Source organism: Hyperolius riggenbachi, chromosome 3 (assembly GCF_040937935.1).
Source record: "Hyperolius riggenbachi isolate aHypRig1 chromosome 3, aHypRig1.pri, whole genome shotgun sequence".
NCBI lineage: Eukaryota > Metazoa > Chordata > Amphibia > Anura > Hyperoliidae > Hyperolius > Hyperolius riggenbachi.
Window position 1 is genome coordinate 83,209,550 of NC_090648.1, and position 18,533 is coordinate 83,228,082.

Genomic DNA, 18,533 nt, shown 5'->3' on the forward strand with positions numbered 1-18,533 from the left:
CAATGGGAAAGTTGCTGGGTGTGAAGACAAGGAGTGAAGCCAAGCAGTATGGAAAGGGTCCTCTGTCTGGGCAGCTGTCTGTTGTGAGTGGGGCACGGCAGGCTAAGTTCTTCTATCTCCTTCTAGGAACAAAATCCTGAAAGCATTATCTCTGCATGATTGATCAGGGTCTGCTGTTAAAGTTGTCTGTGCAGAACAATGTCAAAGCAGAGTTGTCCTTTAAGCATTGCTAGCAGCCATCAGAAGTATGGGCGCCAAGGTGAATTGATGCTCAAGTGCTCTGTGTAATAGGTCTTTTTCTTGCGCGGGTTTCTTGGGAAAGGCAAGTGGTGAAAGTTGACCTAGGCTTAGCAAGAGACTGGCAACTGGTAAGGCCAAGATGTCATGTGAGGATGGTATTTGTGAAGATGTTTGAAGATGCTACAAAGGTCCATAGCAGAGAAAGTTTTCTCTCGGCGAAAGTCAAAATGTTGTAGTGAAGAAGTGAAGCAAGCAGAGCCTAAGGTTCCTGAATGCTTTAGAAAGTCAGTAGATTGGTTGCAAGCTGAAGAAAAAGTCGCAGAGGAAGAAAGTAAAGAGCCTGCCGTGACCCGGATTCGAACCGGGGTTGCTGCGGCCACAACGCAGAGTACTAACCACTATACGATCACGGCATGTTTCCTGAGCCAGGTAGGAGTCGAACCTACAATCTTCTGATCCGTAGTCAGACGCGTTATCCATTGCGCCACTGGCCCTGCTGCTGACATATGCATAGCACGTTTTCCTTGCGGCCACAAGGAAAGTGGGCCTCGTTGAAGTGCCCTATTCCACTGAACATCTTCTGTAGCGAGAACTTCTTTGAGAGTTAATCTCTATTAAAATGTCATGAATTTGCTGTCTCTGAGTCCAGATATTCACAATGCTGTTCTAAAAGCTTGAAGAAGGTTGCAAGAGGAGTGCAGAAAGCAGCCCGCCATAAACCGTATTGACACCAGGTTGCTTGCAGCCACAACAAAGAGTACTAGCCACTATAGGATCAGGGCACATTTTGTATGCTAGTCCTAGCGTTATTCACACATTTCTTAAGGTGATGTTGTTGCAGCTGCACCGAGTGTAGTTAGTGCCAATGGGAAAGTTGCTGGGTGTGAAGACAAGGAGTGAAGCCAAGCAGTATGGAAAGGGTCCTCTGTCTGGGCAGCTGTCTGTTGTGAGTGGGGCACGGCGGGCTAAGTTCTTCTATCTCCTTCTAGGAACAAAATCCTGAAAGCATTATCTCTGCATGATTGATCAGGGTCTGCTGTTAAAGTTGTCTGTGCAGAACAATGTCAAAGCAGAGTTGTCCTTTAAGCATTGCTAGCAGCCATCAGAAGTATGGGCGCCAAGGTGAATTGATGCTCAAGTGCTCTGTGTAATAGGTCTTTTTCTTGCGCGGGTTTCTTGGGAAAGGCAAGTGGTGAAAGTTGACCTAGGCTTAGCAAGAGACTGGCAACTGGTGAGGCCAAGATGTCATGTGAGGATGGTATTTGTGAAGATGTTTGAAGATGCTACAAAGGTCCATAGCAGAGAAAGTTTTCTCTCGGCGAAAGGCAAAATGTTGTAGTGAAGAAGTGAAGCAAGCAGAGCCTAAGGTTCCTGAATGCTTTAGAAAGTCAGTAGATTGGTTGCAAGCTGAAGAAAAAGTCGCAGAGGAAGAAAGTAAAGAGCTTGCCGTGACCCGGATTCGAACCGGGGTTGCTGCGGCATGTTTCCTGAGCAAGGTAGGAGTCGAACCTACAATCTTCTGATCCGTAGTCAGATGCGTTATCCATTGCGCCACTGGCCCTGCTGCTGACATATGCATAGCACGTTTTCCTTGCGGCCACAAGGAAAGTGGGCCTCGTTGACGTGCCCTATTCCACTGAACATCTTCTGTAGCGAGAACTTCTTTGAGAGATAATCTCTATTAAAATGTCATGAATTTGCTGTCTCTGAGTCCAGATATTCACAATGCTGTTCTAAAAGCTTGAAGAAGGTTGCAAGAGGAGTGCAGAAAGCAGCCCGCCGTAAACCGTATTCACACCAGGTTGCTTGCAGCCACAACAAAGAGTACTAGCCACTATAGGATCAGGGCACATTTTGTATGCTAGTCCTAGCGTTATTCACACATTTCTTAAGGTGATGTTGTTGCAGCTGCACCGAGTGTAGTTAGTGCCAATGGGAAAGTTGCTGGGTGTGAAGACAAGGAGTGAAGCCAAGCAGTATGGAAAGGGTCCTCTGTCTGGGCAGCTGTCTGTTGTGAGTGGGGCACGGCGGGCTAAGTTCTTCTATCTCCTTCTAGGAACAAAATCCTGACAGCATTATCTCTGCATGATTGATCAGGGTCTGCTGTTAAAGTTGTCTGTGCAGAACAATGTCAAAGCAGAGTTGTCCTTTAAGCATTGCTAGCAGCCATCAGAAGTATGGGCGCCAAGGTGAATTGATGCTCAAGTGCTCTGTGTAATAGGTCTTTTTCTTGCGCGGGTTTCTTGGGAAAGGCAAGTGGTGAAAGTTGACCTAGGCTTAGCAAGAGACTGGCAACTGGTGAGGCCAAGATGTCATGTGAGGATGGTATTTGTGAAGATGTTTGAAGATGCTACAAAGGTCCATAGCAGAGAAAGTTTTCTCTCGGCGAAAGTCAAAATGTTGTAGTGAAGAAGTGAAGCAAGCAGAGCCTAAGGTTCCTGAATGCTTTAGAAAGTCAGTAGATTGGTTGCAAGCTGAAGAAAAAGTCACAGAGGAAGAAAGTAAAGAGCCTGCCGTGACCCGGATTCGAACCAGGGTTGCTGCGGCCACAATGCAGAGTACTAACCACTATACGATCACGGCATGTTTCCTGAACCAGGTAGGAGTCGAACCTACAATCTTCTGATCCGTAGTCAGACGCGTTATCCATTGCGCCACTGGCCCTGCTGCTGACATATGCATAGCACGTTTTCCTTGCGGCCACGAGAACTTCTTTGAGAGATAATCTCTATTAAAATGTCATGAATTTGCTGTCTCTGAGTCCAGATATTCACAATGCTGTTCTAAAAGCTTGAAGAAGGTTGCAAGAGGAGTGCAGAAAGCAGCCCGCCGTAAACCGTATTCACACCAGGTTGCTTGCAGCCACAACAAAGAGTACTAGCCACTATAGGATCAGGGCACATTTTGTATGCTAGTCCTAGCGTTATTCACACATTTCTTAAGGTGATGTTGTTGCAGCTGCACCGAGTGTAGTTAGTGCCAATGGGGAAGTTGCTGGGTGTGAAGACAAGGAGTGAAGCCAAGCAGTATGGAAAGGGTCCTCTGTCTGGGCAGCTGTCTGTTGTGAGTGGGGCACGGCGGGCTAAGTTCTTCTATCTCCTTCTAGGAACAAAATCCTGACAGCATTATCTCTGCATGATTGATCAGGGTCTGCTGTTAAAGTTGTCTGTGCAGAACAATGTCAAAGCAGAGTTGTCCTTTAAGCATTGCTAGCAGCCATCAGAAGTATGGGCGCCAAGGTGAATTGATGCTCAAGTGCTCTGTGTAATAGGTCTTTTTCTTGCGCGGGTTTCTTGGGAAAGGCAAGTGGTGAAAGTTGACCTAGGCTTAGCAAGAGACTGGCAACTGGTGAGGCCAAGATGTCATGTGAGGATGGTATTTGTGAAGATGTTTGAAGATGCTACAAAGGTCCATAGCAGAGAAAGTTTTCTCTCGGCGAAAGTCAAAATGTTGTAGTGAAGAAGTGAAGCAAGCAGAGCCTAAGGTTCCTGAATGCTTTAGAAAGTCAGTAGATTGGTTGCAAGCTGAAGAAAAAGTCGCAGAGGAAGAAAGTAAAGAGCCTGCCGTGACCCGGATTCGAACCAGGGTTGCTGCAGCCACAATGCAGAGTACTAACCACTATACGATCACGGCATGTTTCCTGAACCAGGTAGGAGTCGAACCTACAATCTTCTGATCCGTAGTCAGACGCGTTATCCATTGCACCACTGGCCCTGCTGCTGACATATGCATAGCACGTTTTCCTTGCGGCCACAAGGAAAGTGGGCCTCGTTGAAGTGCCCTATTCCACTGAACATCTTCTGTAGCGAGAACTTCTTTGAGAGATAATCTCTATTAAAATGTCATGAATTTGCTGTCTCTGAGTCCAGATATTCACAATGCTGTTCTAAAAGCTTGAAGAAGGTTGCAAGAGGAGTGCAGAAAGCAGCCCGCCATAAACCGTATTCACACATGGTTGCTTGCAGCCACAACAAAGAGTACTAGCCACTATAGGATCAGGGCACATTTAGTATGCTAGTCCTAGCGTTATTCACACATTTCTTAAGGTGATGTTGTTGCAGCTGCACCGAGTGTAGTTAGTGCCAATGGGAAAGTTGCTGGGTGTGAAGACAAGGAGTGAAGCCAAGCAGTATGGAAAGGGTCCTCTGTCTGGGCAGCTGTCTGTTGTGAGTGGGGCACGGCAGGCTAAGTTCTTCTATCTCCTTCTAGGAACAAAATCCTGAAAGCATTATCTCTGCATGATTGATCAGGGTCTGCTGTTAAAGTTGTCTGTGCAGAACAATGTCAAAGCAGAGTTGTCCTTTAAGCATTGCTAGCAGCCATCAGAAGTATGGGCGCCAAGGTGAATTGATGCTCAAGTGCTCTGTGTAATAGGTCTTTTTCTTGCGCGGGTTTCTTGGGAAAGGCAAGTGGTGAAAGTTGACCTAGGCTTAGCAAGAGACTGGCAACTGGTAAGGCCAAGATGTCATGTGAGGATGGTATTTGTGAAGATGTTTGAAGATGCTACAAAGGTCCATAGCAGAGAAAGTTTTCTCTCGGCGAAAGGCAAAATGTTGTAGTGAAGAAGTGAAGCAAGCAGAGCCTAAGGTTCCTGAATGCTTTAGAAAGTCAGTAGATTGGTTGCAAGCTGAAGAAAAAGTCGCAGAGGAAGAAAGTAAAGAGCCTGCCATGACCCGGATTCGAACCGGGGTTGCTGCGGCCACAACGCAGAGTACTAACCACTATACGATCACGGCATGTTTCCTGAGCCAGGTAGGAGTCGAACCTACAATCTTCTGATCCGTAGTCAGACGCGTTATCCATTGCGCCACTGGCCCTGCTGCTGACATATGCATAGCACGTTTTCCTTGCGGCCACAAGGAAAGTGGGCCTCGTTGAAGTGCCCTATTCCACTGAACATCTTCTGTAGCGAGAACTTCTTTGAGAGTTAATCTCTATTAAAATGTCATGAATTTGCTGTCTCTGAGTCCAGATATTCACAATGCTGTTCTAAAAGCTTGAAGAAGGTTGCAAGAGGAGTGCAGAAAGCAGCCCGCCATAAACCGTATTGACACCAGGTTGCTTGCAGCCACAACAAAGAGTACTAGCCACTATAGGATCAGGGCACATTTTGTATGCTAGTCCTAGCGTTATTCACACATTTCTTAAGGTGATGTTGTTGCAGCTGCACCGAGTGTAGTTAGTGCCAATGGGAAAGTTGCTGGGTGTGAAGACAAGGAGTGAAGCCAAGCAGTATGGAAAGGGTCCTCTGTCTGGGCAGCTGTCTGTTGTGAGTGGGGCACGGCGGGCTAAGTTCTTCTATCTCCTTCTAGGAACAAAATCCTGAAAGCATTATCTCTGCATGATTGATCAGGGTCTGCTGTTAAAGTTGTCTGTGCAGAACAATGTCAAAGCAGAGTTGTCCTTTAAGCATTGCTAGCAGCCATCAGAAGTATGGGCGCCAAGGTGAATTGATGCTCAAGTGCTCTGTGTAATAGGTCTTTTTCTTGCGCGGGTTTCTTGGGAAAGGCAAGTGGTGAAAGTTGACCTAGGCTTAGCAAGAGACTGGCAACTGGTGAGGCCAAGATGTCATGTGAGGATGGTATTTGTGAAGATGTTTGAAGATGCTACAAAGGTCCATAGCAGAGAAAGTTTTCTCTCGGCGAAAGGCAAAATGTTGTAGTGAAGAAGTGAAGCAAGCAGAGCCTAAGGTTCCTGAATGCTTTAGAAAGTCAGTAGATTGGTTGCAAGCTGAAGAAAAAGTCGCAGAGGAAGAAAGTAAAGAGCCTGCCGTGACCCGGATTCGAACCGGGGTTGCTGCAGCCACAACGCAGAGTACTAACCACTATACGATCACAGCATGTTTCCTGAGCCAGGTAGGAGTCGAACCTACAATCTTCTGATCCGTAGTCAGACGCGTTATCCATTGCGCCACTGGCCCTGCTGCTGACATATGCATAGCACGTTTTCCTTGTGGCCACAAGGAAAGTGGGCCTCGTTGAAGTGCCCTATTCCACTGAACATCTTCTGTAGCGAGAACTTCTTTGAGAGATAATCTCTATTAAAATGTCATGAATTTGCTGTCTCTGAGTCCAGATATTCACAATGCTGTTCTAAAAGCTTGAAGAAGGTTGCAAGAGCAGTGCAGAAAGCAGCCCGCCGTAAACCGTATTCACACCAGGTTGCTTGCAGCCACAACAAAGAGTACTAGCCACTATAGGATCAGGGCACATTTTGTATGCTAGTCCTAGCGTTATTCACACATTTCTTAAGGTGATGTTGTTGCAGCTGCACCGAGTGTAGTTAGTGCCAATGGGAAAGTTGCTGGGTGTGAAGACAAGGAGTGAAGCCAAGCAGTATGGAAAGGGTCCTCTGTCTGGGCAGCTGTCTGTTGTGAGTGGGGCACGGCGGGCTAAGTTCTTCTATCTCCTTCTAGCAACAAAATCCTGAAAGCATTATCTCTGCATGATTGATCAGGGTCTGCTGTTAAAGTTGTCTGTGCAGAACAATGTCAAAGCAGAGTTGTCCTTTAAGCATTGCTAGCAGCCATCAGAAGTATGGGCGCCAAGGTGAATTGATGCTCAAGTGCTCTGTGTAATAGGTCTTTTTCTTGCGCGGGTTTCTTGGGAAAGGCAAGTGGTGAAAGTTGACCTAGGCTTAGCAAGAGACTGGCAACTGGTGAGGCCAAGATGTCATGTGAGGATGGTATTTGTGAAGATGTTTGAAGATGCTACAAAGGTCCATAGCAGAGAAAGTTTTCTCTCGGCGAAAGGCAAAATGTTGTAGTGAAGAAGTGAAGCAAGCAGAGCCTAAGGTTCCTGAATGCTTTAGAAAGTCAGTAGATTGGTTGCAAGCTGAAGAAAAAGTCGCAGAGGAAGAAAGTGAAGAGCCTGCCGTGACCCGGATTCGAACCGGGGTTGCTGCGGCCACAACGCAGAGTACTAACCACTATACGATTATGGCATGTTTCCTGAGCCAGGTAGGAGTCGAACCTACAATCTTCTGATCCGTAGTCAGACGCGTTATCCATTGCGCCACTGGCCCTGCTGCTGACATATGCATAGCACGTTTTCCTTGCGGCCACAAGGAAAGTGGGCCTCGTTGAAGTGCCCTATTCCACTGAACATCTTCTGTAGCGAGAACTTCTTTGAGAGATAATCTCTATTAAAATGTCATGAATTTGCTGTCTCTGAGTCCAGATATTCACAATGCTGTTCTAAAAGCTTGAAGAAGGTTGCAAGAGGAGTGCAGAAAGCAGCCCGCCGTAAACCGTATTCACACCAGGTTGCTTGCAGCCACAACAAAGAGTACTAGCCACTATAGGATCAGGGCACATTTTGTATGCTAGTCCTAGCGTTATTCACACATTTCTTAAGGTGATGTTGTTGCAGCTGCACCGAGTGTAGTTAGTGCCAATGGGAAAGTTGCTGGGTGTGAAGACAAGGAGTGAAGCCAAGCAGTATGGAAAGGGTCCTCTGTCTGGGCAGCTGTCTGTTGTGAGTGGGGCACGGCGGGCTAAGTTCTTCTATCTCCTTCTAGGAACAAAATCCTGACAGCATTATCTCTGCATGATTGATCAGGGTCTGCTGTTAAAGTTGTCTGTGCAGAACAATGTCAAAGCAGAGTTGTCCTTTAAGCATTGCTAGCAGCCATCAGAAGTATGGGCGCCAAGGTGAATTGATGCTCAAGTGCTCTGTGTAATAGGTCTTTTTCTTGCGCGGGTTTCTTGGGAAAGGCAAGTGGTGAAAGTTGACCTAGGCTTAGCAAGAGACTGGCAACTGGTGAGGCCAAGATGTCATGTGAGGATGGTATTTGTGAAGATGTTTGAAGATGCTACAAAGGTCCATAGCAGAGAAAGTTTTCTCTCGGCGAAAGGCAAAATGTTGTAGTGAAGAAGTGAAGCAAGCAGAGCCTAAGGTTCCTGAATGCTTTAGAAAGTCAGTAGATTGGTTGCAAGCTGAAGAAAAAGTCGCAGAGGAAGAAAGTAAAGAGCCTGCCGTGACCCGGATTCGAACCGGGGTTGCTGCGGCCACAACGCAGAGTACTAACCACTATACGATTACGGCATGTTTCCTGAGCCAGGTAGGAGTCGAACCTACAATCTTCTGATCCGTAGTCAGACGCGTTATCCATTGCGCCACTGGCCCTGCTGCTGACATATGCATAGCACGTTTTCCTTGCGGCCACAAGGAAAGTGGGCCTCGTTGAAGTGCCCTATTCCACTGAACATCTTCTGTAGCGAGAACTTCTTTGAGAGATAATCTCTATTAAAATGTCATGAATTTGCTGTCTCTGAGTCCAGATATTCACAATGCTGTTCTAAAAGCTTGAAGAAGGTTGCAAGAGGAGTGCAGAAAGCAGCCCGCCGTAAACCGTATTCACACCAGGTTGCTTGCAGCCACAACAAAGAGTACTAGCCACTATAGGATCAGGGCACATTTTGTATGCTAGTCCTAGCGTTATTCACACATTTCTTAAGGTGATGTTGTTGCAGCTGCACCGAGTGTAGTTAGTGCCAATGGGAAAGTTGCTGGGTGTGAAGACAAGGAGTGAAGCCAAGCAGTATGGAAAGGGTCCTCTGTCTGGGCAGCTGTCTGTTGTGAGTGGGGCACGGCGGGCTAAGTTCTTCTATCTCCTTCTAGGAACAAAATCCTGACAGCATTATCTCTGCATGATTGATCAGGGTCTGCTGTTAAAGTTGTCTGTGCAGAACAATGTCAAAGCAGAGTTGTCCTTTAAGCATTGCTAGCAGCCATCAGAAGTATGGGCGCCAAGGTGAATTGATGCTCAAGTGCTCTGTGTAATAGGTCTTTTTCTTGCGCGGGTTTCTTGGGAAAGGCAAGTGGTGAAAGTTGACCTAGGCTTAGCAAGAGACTGGCAACTGGTGAGGCCAAGATGTCATGTGAGGATGGTATTTGTGAAGATGTTTGAAGATGCTACAAAGGTCCATAGCAGAGAAAGTTTTCTCTCGGCGAAAGGCAAAATGTTGTAGTGAAGAAGTGAAGCAAGCAGAGCCTAAGGTTCCTGAATGCTTTAGAAAGTCAGTAGATTGGTTGCAAGCTGAAGAAAAAGTCGCAGAGGAAGAAAGTAAAGAGCCTGCCGTGACCCGGATTCGAACCGGGGTTGCTGCGGCCACAACGCAGAGTACTAACCACTATACGATTACGGCATGTTTCCTGAGCCAGGTAGGAGTCGAACCTACAATCTTCTGATCCGTAGTCAGACGCGTTATCCATTGCGCCACTGGCCCTGCTGCTGACATATGCATAGCACGTTTTCCTTGCGGCCACAAGGAAAGTGGGCCTCGTTGAAGTGCCCTATTCCACTGAACATCTTCTGTAGCGAGAACTTCTTTGAGAGATAATCTCTATTAAAATGTCATGAATTTGCTGTCTCTGAGTCCAGATATTCACAATGCTGTTCTAAAAGCTTGAAGAAGGTTGCAAGAGGAGTGCAGAAAGCAGCCCGCCGTAAACCGTATTCACACCAGGTTGCTTGCAGCCACAACAAAGAGTACTAGCCACTATAGGATCAGGGCACATTTTGTATGCTAGTCCTAGCGTTATTCACACATTTCTTAAGGTGATGTTGTTGCAGCTGCACCGAGTGTAGTTAGTGCCAATGGGAAAGTTGCTGGGTGTGAAGACAAGGAGTGAAGCCAAGCAGTATGGAAAGGGTCCTCTGTCTGGGCAGCTGTCTGTTGTGAGTGGGGCACGGCGGGCTAAGTTCTTCTATCTCCTTCTAGCAACAAAATCCTGAAAGCATTATCTCTGCATGATTGATCAGGGTCTGCTGTTAAAGTTGTCTGTGCAGAACAATGTCAAAGCAGAGTTGTCCTTTAAGCATTGCTAGCAGCCATCAGAAGTATGGGCGCCAAGGTGAATTGATGCTCAAGTGCTCTGTGTAATAGGTCTTTTTCTTGCGCGGGTTTCTTGGGAAAGGCAAGTGGTGAAAGTTGACCTAGGCTTAGCAAGAGACTGGCAACTGGTGAGGCCAAGATGTCATGTGAGGATGGTATTTGTGAAGATGTTTGAAGATGCTACAAAGGTCCATAGCAGAGAAAGTTTTCTCTCGGCGAAAGGCAAAATGTTGTAGTGAAGAAGTGAAGCAAGCAGAGCCTAAGGTTCCTGAATGCTTTAGAAAGTCAGTAGATTGGTTGCAAGCTGAAGAAAAAGTCGCAGAGGAAGAAAGTGAAGAGCCTGCCGTGACCCGGATTCGAACCGGGGTTGCTGCGGCCACAACGCAGAGTACTAACCACTATACGATTACGGCATGTTTCCTGAGCCAGGTAGGAGTCGAACCTACAATCTTCTGATCCGTAGTCAGACGCGTTATCCATTGCGCCACTGGCCCTGCTGCTGACATATGCATAGCACGTTTTCCTTGCGGCCACAAGGAAAGTGGGCCTCGTTGAAGTGCCCTATTCCACTGAACATCTTCTGTAGCGAGAACTTCTTTGAGAGATAATCTCTATTAAAATGTCATGAATTTGCTGTCTCTGAGTCCAGATATTCACAATGCTGTTCTAAAAGCTTGAAGAAGGTTGCAAGAGGAGTGCAGAAAGCAGCCCGCCGTAAACCGTATTCACACCAGGTTGCTTGCAGCCACAACAAAGAGTACTAGCCACTATAGGATCAGGGCACATTTTGTATGCTAGTCCTAGCGTTATTCACACATTTCTTAAGGTGATGTTGTTGCAGCTGCACCGAGTGTAGTTAGTGCCAATGGGGAAGTTGCTGGGTGTGAAGACAAGGAGTGAAGCCAAGCAGTATGGAAAGGGTCCTCTGTCTGGGCAGCTGTCTGTTGTGAGTGGGGCACGGCGGGCTAAGTTCTTCTATCTCCTTCTAGGAACAAAATCCTGACAGCATTATCTCTGCATGATTGATCAGGGTCTGCTGTTAAAGTTGTCTGTGCAGAACAATGTCAAAGCAGAGTTGTCCTTTAAGCATTGCTAGCAGCCATCAGAAGTATGGGCGCCAAGGTGAATTGATGCTCAAGTGCTCTGTGTAATAGGTCTTTTTCTTGCGCGGGTTTCTTGGGAAAGGCAAGTGGTGAAAGTTGACCTAGGCTTAGCAAGAGACTGGCAACTGGTGAGGCCAAGATGTCATGTGAGGATGGTATTTGTGAAGATGTTTGAAGATGCTACAAAGGTCCATAGCAGAGAAAGTTTTCTCTCGGCGAAAGTCAAAATGTTGTAGTGAAGAAGTGAAGCAAGCAGAGCCTAAGGTTCCTGAATGCTTTAGAAAGTCAGTAGATTGGTTGCAAGCTGAAGAAAAAGTCGCAGAGGAAGAAAGTAAAGAGCCTGCCGTGACCCGGATTCGAACCAGGGTTGCTGCAGCCACAATGCAGAGTACTAACCACTATACGATCACGGCATGTTTCCTGAACCAGGTAGGAGTCGAACCTACAATCTTCTGATCCGTAGTCAGACGCGTTATCCATTGCACCACTGGCCCTGCTGCTGACATATGCATAGCACGTTTTCCTTGCGGCCACAAGGAAAGTGGGCCTCGTTGAAGTGCCCTATTCCACTGAACATCTTCTGTAGCGAGAACTTCTTTGAGAGATAATCTCTATTAAAATGTCATGAATTTGCTGTCTCTGAGTCCAGATATTCACAATGCTGTTCTAAAAGCTTGAAGAAGGTTGCAAGAGGAGTGCAGAAAGCAGCCCGCCATAAACCGTATTCACACATGGTTGCTTGCAGCCACAACAAAGAGTACTAGCCACTATAGGATCAGGGCACATTTTGTATGCTAGTCCTAGCGTTATTCACACATTTCTTAAGGTGATGTTGTTGCAGCTGCACCGAGTGTAGTTAGTGCCAATGGGAAAGTTGCTGGGTGTGAAGACAAGGAGTGAAGCCAAGCAGTATGGAAAGGGTCCTCTGTCTGGGCAGCTGTCTGTTGTGAGTGGGGCACGGCAGGCTAAGTTCTTCTATCTCCTTCTAGGAACAAAATCCTGAAAGCATTATCTCTGCATGATTGATCAGGGTCTGCTGTTAAAGTTGTCTGTGCAGAACAATGTCAAAGCAGAGTTGTCCTTTAAGCATTGCTAGCAGCCATCAGAAGTATGGGCGCCAAGGTGAATTGATGCTCAAGTGCTCTGTGTAATAGGTCTTTTTCTTGCGCGGGTTTCTTGGGAAAGGCAAGTGGTGAAAGTTGACCTAGGCTTAGCAAGAGACTGGCAACTGGTAAGGCCAAGATGTCATGTGAGGATGGTATTTGTGAAGATGTTTGAAGATGCTACAAAGGTCCATAGCAGAGAAAGTTTTCTCTCGGCGAAAGGCAAAATGTTGTAGTGAAGAAGTGAAGCAAGCAGAGCCTAAGGTTCCTGAATGCTTTAGAAAGTCAGTAGATTGGTTGCAAGCTGAAGAAAAAGTCGCAGAGGAAGAAAGTAAAGAGCCTGCCGTGACCCGGATTCGAACCGGGGTTGCTGCGGCCACAACGCAGAGTACTAACCACTATACGATCACGGCATGTTTCCTGAGCCAGGTAGGAGTCGAACCTACAATCTTCTGATCCGTAGTCAGACGCGTTATCCATTGCGCCACTGGCCCTGCTGCTGACATATGCATAGCACGTTTTCCTTGCGGCCACAAGGAAAGTGGGCCTCGTTGAAGTGCCCTATTCCACTGAACATCTTCTGTAGCGAGAACTTCTTTGAGAGTTAATCTCTATTAAAATGTCATGAATTTGCTGTCTCTGAGTCCAGATATTCACAATGCTGTTCTAAAAGCTTGAAGAAGGTTGCAAGAGGAGTGCAGAAAGCAGCCCGCCATAAACCGTATTGACACCAGGTTGCTTGCAGCCACAACAAAGAGTACTAGCCACTATAGGATCAGGGCACATTTTGTATGCTAGTCCTAGCGTTATTCACACATTTCTTAAGGTGATGTTGTTGCAGCTGCACCGAGTGTAGTTAGTGCCAATGGGAAAGTTGCTGGGTGTGAAGACAAGGAGTGAAGCCAAGCAGTATGGAAAGGGTCCTCTGTCTGGGCAGCTGTCTGTTGTGAGTGGGGCACGGCGGGCTAAGTTCTTCTATCTCCTTCTAGGAACAAAATCCTGAAAGCATTATCTCTGCATGATTGATCAGGGTCTGCTGTTAAAGTTGTCTGTGCAGAACAATGTCAAAGCAGAGTTGTCCTTTAAGCATTGCTAGCAGCCATCAGAAGTATGGGCGCCAAGGTGAATTGATGCTCAAGTGCTCTGTGTAATAGGTCTTTTTCTTGCGCGGGTTTCTTGGGAAAGGCAAGTGGTGAAAGTTGACCTAGGCTTAGCAAGAGACTGGCAACTGGTGAGGCCAAGATGTCATGTGAGGATGGTATTTGTGAAGATGTTTGAAGATGCTACAAAGGTCCATAGCAGAGAAAGTTTTCTCTCGGCGAAAGGCAAAATGTTGTAGTGAAGAAGTGAAGCAAGCAGAGCCTAAGGTTCCTGAATGCTTTAGAAAGTCAGTAGATTGGTTGCAAGCTGAAGAAAAAGTCGCAGAGGAAGAAAGTAAAGAGCCTGCCGTGACCCGGATTCGAACCGGGGTTGCTGCAGCCACAACGCAGAGTACTAACCACTATACGATCACAGCATGTTTCCTGAGCCAGGTAGGAGTCGAACCTACAATCTTCTGATCCGTAGTCAGACGCGTTATCCATTGCGCCACTGGCCCTGCTGCTGACATATGCATAGCACGTTTTCCTTGTGGCCACAAGGAAAGTGGGCCTCGTTGAAGTGCCCTATTCCACTGAACATCTTCTGTAGCGAGAACTTCTTTGAGAGATAATCTCTATTAAAATGTCATGAATTTGCTGTCTCTGAGTCCAGATATTCACAATGCTGTTCTAAAAGCTTGAAGAAGGTTGCAAGAGCAGTGCAGAAAGCAGCCCGCCGTAAACCGTATTCACACCAGGTTGCTTGCAGCCACAACAAAGAGTACTAGCCACTATAGGATCAGGGCACATTTTGTATGCTAGTCCTAGCGTTATTCACACATTTCTTAAGGTGATGTTGTTGCAGCTGCACCGAGTGTAGTTAGTGCCAATGGGAAAGTTGCTGGGTGTGAAGACAAGGAGTGAAGCCAAGCAGTATGGAAAGGGTCCTCTGTCTGGGCAGCTGTCTGTTGTGAGTGGGGCACGGCGGGCTAAGTTCTTCTATCTCCTTCTAGCAACAAAATCCTGAAAGCATTATCTCTGCATGATTGATCAGGGTCTGCTGTTAAAGTTGTCTGTGCAGAACAATGTCAAAGCAGAGTTGTCCTTTAAGCATTGCTAGCAGCCATCAGAAGTATGGGCGCCAAGGTGAATTGATGCTCAAGTGCTCTGTGTAATAGGTCTTTTTCTTGCGCGGGTTTCTTGGGAAAGGCAAGTGGTGAAAGTTGACCTAGGCTTAGCAAGAGACTGGCAACTGGTGAGGCCAAGATGTCATGTGAGGATGGTATTTGTGAAGATGTTTGAAGATGCTACAAAGGTCCATAGCAGAGAAAGTTTTCTCTCGGCGAAAGGCAAAATGTTGTAGTGAAGAAGTGAAGCAAGCAGAGCCTAAGGTTCCTGAATGCTTTAGAAAGTCAGTAGATTGGTTGCAAGCTGAAGAAAAAGTCACAGAGGAAGAAAGTGAAGAGCCTGCCGTGACCCGGATTCGAACCGGGGTTGCTGCGGCCACAACGCAGAGTACTAACCACTATACGATTACGGCATGTTTCCTGAGCCAGGTAGGAGTCGAACCTACAATCTTCTGATCCGTAGTCAGACGCGTTATCCATTGCGCCACTGGCCCTGCTGCTGACATATGCATAGCACGTTTTCCTTGCGGCCACAAGGAAAGTGGGCCTCGTTGAAGTGCCCTATTCCACTGAACATCTTCTGTAGCGAGAACTTCTTTGAGAGATAATCTCTATTAAAATGTCATGAATTTGCTGTCTCTGAGTCCAGATATTCACAATGCTGTTCTAAAAGCTTGAAGAAGGTTGCAAGAGGAGTGCAGAAAGCAGCCCGCCGTAAACCGTATTCACACCAGGTTGCTTGCAGCCACAACAAAGAGTACTAGCCACTATAGGATCAGGGCACATTTTGTATGCTAGTCCTAGCGTTATTCACACATTTCTTAAGGTGATGTTGTTGCAGCTGCACCGAGTGTAGTTAGTGCCAATGGGAAAGTTGCTGGGTGTGAAGACAAGGAGTGAAGCCAAGCAGTATGGAAAGGGTCCTCTGTCTGGGCAGCTGTCTGTTGTGAGTGGGGCACGGCGGGCTAAGTTCTTCTATCTCCTTCTAGGAACAAAATCCTGACAGCATTATCTCTGCATGATTGATCAGGGTCTGCTGTTAAAGTTGTCTGTGCAGAACAATGTCAAAGCAGAGTTGTCCTTTAAGCATTGCTAGCAGCCATCAGAAGTATGGGCGCCAAGGTGAATTGATGCTCAAGTGCTCTGTGTAATAGGTCTTTTTCTTGCGCGGGTTTCTTGGGAAAGGCAAGTGGTGAAAGTTGACCTAGGCTTAGCAAGAGACTGGCAACTGGTGAGGCCAAGATGTCATGTGAGGATGGTATTTGTGAAGATGTTTGAAGATGCTACAAAGGTCCATAGCAGAGAAAGTTTTCTCTCGGCGAAAGGCAAAATGTTGTAGTGAAGAAGTGAAGCAAGCAGAGCCTAAGGTTCCTGAATGCTTTAGAAAGTCAGTAGATTGGTTGCAAGCTGAAGAAAAAGTCGCAGAGGAAGAAAGTAAAGAGCCTGCCGTGACCCGGGGTTGCTGCGGCCACAACGCAGAGTACTAACCACTATACGATTACGGCATGTTTCCTGAGCCAGGTAGGAGTCGAACCTACAATCTTCTGATCCGTAGTCAGACGCGTTATCCATTGCGCCACTGGCCCTGCTGCTGACATATGCATAGCACGTTTTCCTTGCGGCCACAAGGAAAGTGGGCCTCGTTGAAGTGCCCTATTCCACTGAACATCTTCTGTAGCGAGAACTTCTTTGAGAGATAATCTCTATTAAAATGTCATGAATTTGCTGTCTCTGAGTCCAGATATTCACAATGCTGTTCTAAAAGCTTGAAGAAGGTTGCAAGAGGAGTGCAGAAAGCAGCCCGCCGTAAACCGTATTCACACCAGGTTGCTTGCAGCCACAACAAAGAGTACTAGCCACTATAGGATCAGGGCACATTTTGTATGCTAGTCCTAGCGTTATTCACACATTTCTTAAGGTGATGTTGTTGCAGCTGCACCGAGTGTAGTTAGTGCCAATGGGAAAGTTGCTGGGTGTGAAGACAAGGAGTGAAGCCAAGCAGTATGGAAAGGGTCCTCTGTCTGGGCAGCTGTCTGTTGTGAGTGGGGCACGGCGGGCTAAGTTCTTCTATCTCCTTCTAGGAACAAAATCCTGACAGCATTATCTCTGCATGATTGATCAGGGTCTGCTGTTAAAGTTGTCTGTGCAGAACAATGTCAAAGCAGAGTTGTCCTTTAAGCATTGCTAGCAGCCATCAGAAGTATGGGCGCCAAGGTGAATTGATGCTCAAGTGCTCTGTGTAATAGGTCTTTTTCTTGCGCGGGTTTCTTGGGAAAGGCAAGTGGTGAAAGTTGACCTAGGCTTAGCAAGAGACTGGCAACTGGTGAGGCCAAGATGTCATGTGAGGATGGTATTTGTGAAGATGTTTGAAGATGCTACAAAGGTCCATAGCAGAGAAAGTTTTCTCTCGGCGAAAGGCAAAATGTTGTAGTGAAGAAGTGAAGCAAGCAGAGCCTAAGGTTCCTGAATGCTTTAGAAAGTCAGTAGATTGGTTGCAAGCTGAAGAAAAAGTCGCAGAGGAAGAAAGTAAAGAGCCTGCCGTGACCCGGATTCGAACCGGGGTTGCTGCGGCCACAACGCAGAGTACTAACCACTATACGATTACGGCATGTTTCCTGAGCCAGGTAGGAGTCGAACCTACAATCTTCTGATCCGTAGTCAGACGCGTTATCCATTGCGCCACTGGCCCTGCTGCTGACATATGCATAGCACGTTTTCCTTGCGGCCACAAGGAAAGTGGGCCTCGTTGAAGTGCCCTATTCCACTGAACATCTTCTGTAGCGAGAACTTCTTTGAGAGATAATCTCTATTAAAATGTCATGAATTTGCTGTCTCTGAGTCCAGATATTCACAATGCTGTTCTAAAAGCTTGAAGAAGGTTGCAAGAGGAGTGCAGAAAGCAGCCCGCCGTAAACCGTATTCACACCAGGTTGCTTGCAGCCACAACAAAGAGTACTAGCCACTATAGGATCAGGGCACATTTTGTATGCTAGTCCTAGCGTTATTCACACATTTCTTAAGGTGATGTTGTTGCAGCTGCACCGAGTGTAGTTAGTGCCAATGGGAAAGTTGCTGGGTGTGAAGACAAGGAGTGAAGCCAAGCAGTATGGAAAGGGTCCTCTGTCTGGGCAGCTGTCTGTTGTGAGTGGGGCACGGCGGGCTAAGTTCTTCTATCTCCTTCTAGCAACAAAATCCTGAAAGCATTATCTCTGCATGATTGATCAGGGTCTGCTGTTAAAGTTGTCTGTGCAGAACAATGTCAAAGCAGAGTTGTCCTTTAAGCATTGCTAGCAGCCATCAGAAGTATGGGCGCCAAGGTGAATTGATGCTCAAGTGCTCTGTGTAATAGGTCTTTTTCTTGCGCGGGTTTCTTGGGAAAGGCAAGTGGTGAAAGTTGACCTAGGCTTAGCAAGAGACTGGCAACTGGTGAGGCCAAGATGTCATGTGAGGATGGTATTTGTGAAGATGTTTGAAGATGCTACAAAGGTCCATAGCAGAGAAAGTTTTCTCTCGGCGAAAGGCAAAATGTTGTAGTGAAGAAGTGAAGCAAGCAGAGCCTAAGGTTCCTGAATGCTTTAGAAAGTCAGTAGATTGGTTGCAAGCTGAAGAAAAAGTCGCAGAGGAAGAAAGTGAAGAGCCTGCCGTGACCCGGATTCGAACCGGGGTTGCTGCGGCCACAACGCAGAGTACTAACCACTATACGATTACGGCATGTTTCCTGAGCCAGGTAGGAGTCGAACCTACAATCTTCTGATCCGTAGTCAGACGCGTTATCCATTGCGCCACTGGCCCTGCTGCTGACATATGCATAGCACGTTTTCCTTGCGGCCACAAGGAAAGTGGGCCTCGTTGAAGTGCCCTATTCCACTGAACATCTTCTGTAGCGAGAACTTCTTTGAGAGATAATCTCTATTAAAATGTCATGAATTTGCTGTCTCTGAGTCCAGATATTCACAATGCTGTTCTAAAAGCTTGAAGAAGGTTGCAAGAGGAGTGCAGAAAGCAGCCCGCCGTAAACCGTATTCACACCAGGTTGCTTGCAG

General features: G+C 46.9%; 22 non-coding genes across 22 annotated transcripts; all 22 read right to left on the reverse strand.

The window, feature by feature from the left end:
* Positions 1 to 581: 581 nt before the first annotated feature.
* On the reverse strand, positions 582 to 653 carry TRNAH-GUG (transfer RNA histidin (anticodon GUG)). Its single transcript has one exon. It is a non-coding gene; the product is annotated as a tRNA-His (tRNA).
* Positions 654 to 661: 8 nt separating this feature from the next.
* On the reverse strand, positions 662 to 734 carry TRNAR-ACG (transfer RNA arginine (anticodon ACG)). The gene has a single exon. It is a non-coding gene; the product is annotated as a tRNA-Arg (tRNA).
* A 994-nt stretch (positions 735 to 1,728) lies between these two features.
* Positions 1,729 to 1,801, reverse strand: TRNAR-ACG (transfer RNA arginine (anticodon ACG)). Its single transcript has one exon. It is a non-coding gene; the product is annotated as a tRNA-Arg (tRNA).
* A 1,030-nt stretch (positions 1,802 to 2,831) lies between these two features.
* TRNAR-ACG (transfer RNA arginine (anticodon ACG)) lies at positions 2,832 to 2,904 on the reverse strand. The gene has a single exon. It is a non-coding gene; the product is annotated as a tRNA-Arg (tRNA).
* Positions 2,905 to 3,801: 897 nt separating this feature from the next.
* TRNAH-GUG (transfer RNA histidin (anticodon GUG)) lies at positions 3,802 to 3,873 on the reverse strand. The gene has a single exon. It is a non-coding gene; the product is annotated as a tRNA-His (tRNA).
* An 8-nt stretch (positions 3,874 to 3,881) lies between these two features.
* TRNAR-ACG (transfer RNA arginine (anticodon ACG)) lies at positions 3,882 to 3,954 on the reverse strand. The gene has a single exon. It is a non-coding gene; the product is annotated as a tRNA-Arg (tRNA).
* A 950-nt stretch (positions 3,955 to 4,904) lies between these two features.
* TRNAH-GUG (transfer RNA histidin (anticodon GUG)) lies at positions 4,905 to 4,976 on the reverse strand. The gene has a single exon. It is a non-coding gene; the product is annotated as a tRNA-His (tRNA).
* Positions 4,977 to 4,984: 8 nt separating this feature from the next.
* Positions 4,985 to 5,057, reverse strand: TRNAR-ACG (transfer RNA arginine (anticodon ACG)). The gene has a single exon. It is a non-coding gene; the product is annotated as a tRNA-Arg (tRNA).
* Positions 5,058 to 6,087: 1,030 nt separating this feature from the next.
* On the reverse strand, positions 6,088 to 6,160 carry TRNAR-ACG (transfer RNA arginine (anticodon ACG)). Its single transcript has one exon. It is a non-coding gene; the product is annotated as a tRNA-Arg (tRNA).
* A 1,030-nt stretch (positions 6,161 to 7,190) lies between these two features.
* On the reverse strand, positions 7,191 to 7,263 carry TRNAR-ACG (transfer RNA arginine (anticodon ACG)). The gene has a single exon. It is a non-coding gene; the product is annotated as a tRNA-Arg (tRNA).
* A 1,030-nt stretch (positions 7,264 to 8,293) lies between these two features.
* Positions 8,294 to 8,366, reverse strand: TRNAR-ACG (transfer RNA arginine (anticodon ACG)). Its single transcript has one exon. It is a non-coding gene; the product is annotated as a tRNA-Arg (tRNA).
* A 1,030-nt stretch (positions 8,367 to 9,396) lies between these two features.
* On the reverse strand, positions 9,397 to 9,469 carry TRNAR-ACG (transfer RNA arginine (anticodon ACG)). The gene has a single exon. It is a non-coding gene; the product is annotated as a tRNA-Arg (tRNA).
* Positions 9,470 to 10,499: 1,030 nt separating this feature from the next.
* Positions 10,500 to 10,572, reverse strand: TRNAR-ACG (transfer RNA arginine (anticodon ACG)). Its single transcript has one exon. It is a non-coding gene; the product is annotated as a tRNA-Arg (tRNA).
* A 950-nt stretch (positions 10,573 to 11,522) lies between these two features.
* TRNAH-GUG (transfer RNA histidin (anticodon GUG)) lies at positions 11,523 to 11,594 on the reverse strand. The gene has a single exon. It is a non-coding gene; the product is annotated as a tRNA-His (tRNA).
* An 8-nt stretch (positions 11,595 to 11,602) lies between these two features.
* On the reverse strand, positions 11,603 to 11,675 carry TRNAR-ACG (transfer RNA arginine (anticodon ACG)). The gene has a single exon. It is a non-coding gene; the product is annotated as a tRNA-Arg (tRNA).
* A 950-nt stretch (positions 11,676 to 12,625) lies between these two features.
* TRNAH-GUG (transfer RNA histidin (anticodon GUG)) lies at positions 12,626 to 12,697 on the reverse strand. The gene has a single exon. It is a non-coding gene; the product is annotated as a tRNA-His (tRNA).
* An 8-nt stretch (positions 12,698 to 12,705) lies between these two features.
* TRNAR-ACG (transfer RNA arginine (anticodon ACG)) lies at positions 12,706 to 12,778 on the reverse strand. The gene has a single exon. It is a non-coding gene; the product is annotated as a tRNA-Arg (tRNA).
* A 1,030-nt stretch (positions 12,779 to 13,808) lies between these two features.
* On the reverse strand, positions 13,809 to 13,881 carry TRNAR-ACG (transfer RNA arginine (anticodon ACG)). Its single transcript has one exon. It is a non-coding gene; the product is annotated as a tRNA-Arg (tRNA).
* Positions 13,882 to 14,911: 1,030 nt separating this feature from the next.
* Positions 14,912 to 14,984, reverse strand: TRNAR-ACG (transfer RNA arginine (anticodon ACG)). The gene has a single exon. It is a non-coding gene; the product is annotated as a tRNA-Arg (tRNA).
* A 1,019-nt stretch (positions 14,985 to 16,003) lies between these two features.
* Positions 16,004 to 16,076, reverse strand: TRNAR-ACG (transfer RNA arginine (anticodon ACG)). Its single transcript has one exon. It is a non-coding gene; the product is annotated as a tRNA-Arg (tRNA).
* Positions 16,077 to 17,106: 1,030 nt separating this feature from the next.
* Positions 17,107 to 17,179, reverse strand: TRNAR-ACG (transfer RNA arginine (anticodon ACG)). Its single transcript has one exon. It is a non-coding gene; the product is annotated as a tRNA-Arg (tRNA).
* A 1,030-nt stretch (positions 17,180 to 18,209) lies between these two features.
* TRNAR-ACG (transfer RNA arginine (anticodon ACG)) lies at positions 18,210 to 18,282 on the reverse strand. Its single transcript has one exon. It is a non-coding gene; the product is annotated as a tRNA-Arg (tRNA).
* Between the last annotated feature and the right edge of the window lie 251 nt (positions 18,283 to 18,533).